This window comes from Aplysia californica, unplaced genomic scaffold, assembly GCF_000002075.1.
Source record: "Aplysia californica isolate F4 #8 unplaced genomic scaffold, AplCal3.0 scaffold02161, whole genome shotgun sequence".
NCBI lineage: Eukaryota > Metazoa > Mollusca > Gastropoda > Aplysiida > Aplysiidae > Aplysia > Aplysia californica.
The window spans coordinates 13918-14945 of record NW_004799431.1 but is presented as its reverse complement, the minus strand read 5'-3'; positions in this window follow the sequence as shown (position 1 = coordinate 14945).

The window sequence follows — 1028 nt, the reverse complement described above, 5'->3', positions numbered from 1 at the left end:
TCAGTGTGTGTGTGTGTGTGTGTGTGTGTCCAGAACAAGAACGAAGCAATTCATTTAGACAGCAGAGATATAAAGATGATTTATCCCTGTGAATGGTGAATGCCTAGCTTAGATGTGAGAAGTTGGAGCGAAATGTAAAAGAGGTTGTTTTTTTGTGGGGGTGAATAAAACACTTTGTAACACTGGACGTAGTGGGAAGGGGAGGGGGAATGTTACAGTTTATTACGGCAAAAGCACCCCCCTCCCCTCTCTCTCCCTGACACACACACACACACACACACACACACACACACACATACACACACACATACACACACACATACAAGATACAAACAAGCAAGCGACAGCAGATAAAATAGATCGCGGTGAGTACTAAGTATGACATTGAAACGTTCGGAGGCCCTGATTTAAACAAACACTATAAAGCTTCTGACTGAGTGCTGCGCTGTGTGATTATTGAACCTGAACCTCTCCGGATATCCAGATCTATGTTCTTGAAACGACACAGGAATACGAACATTACGGGAACCAGAACGACACAAATACCGACACAGCGCAAACATCCAACCGACACGGAAACAGGACGACACGAGCACAGAAGCCAAAGTTGTAAAGAAACAAATCAAGCCCAGTGATACTTAGATCTAGATTGGAATTCATCAATGACAAGTACTAAAAAAACCCACAACTAAAACGACAACCCATTCAGTGGTAATTTGATCATTGAATAGGTTTAGCGCACACTATAGGTTTATTTTAAGAGGCATTGCCGGCTCCGAATTTGACGTCCATCTCCGATAGGACTAAGTCAAAAGAATGGAAAACCATTAAAGGCTCCCCAAAACAAACCAAGTTCATAAAGCCAAACTAGAAATTCGAACCATGCTCTGCAACCAAGATAAAACTACATGCCCAAAAATAAGAAAGCCTCCACAGTCCCAATGGTTTCATGTTAGCGTACGTCACAGCTGACTCTGGTTTCATCCACAGTGTATCGTTCTTGAGCCTTGCATGTTCCAGGGGGCGGG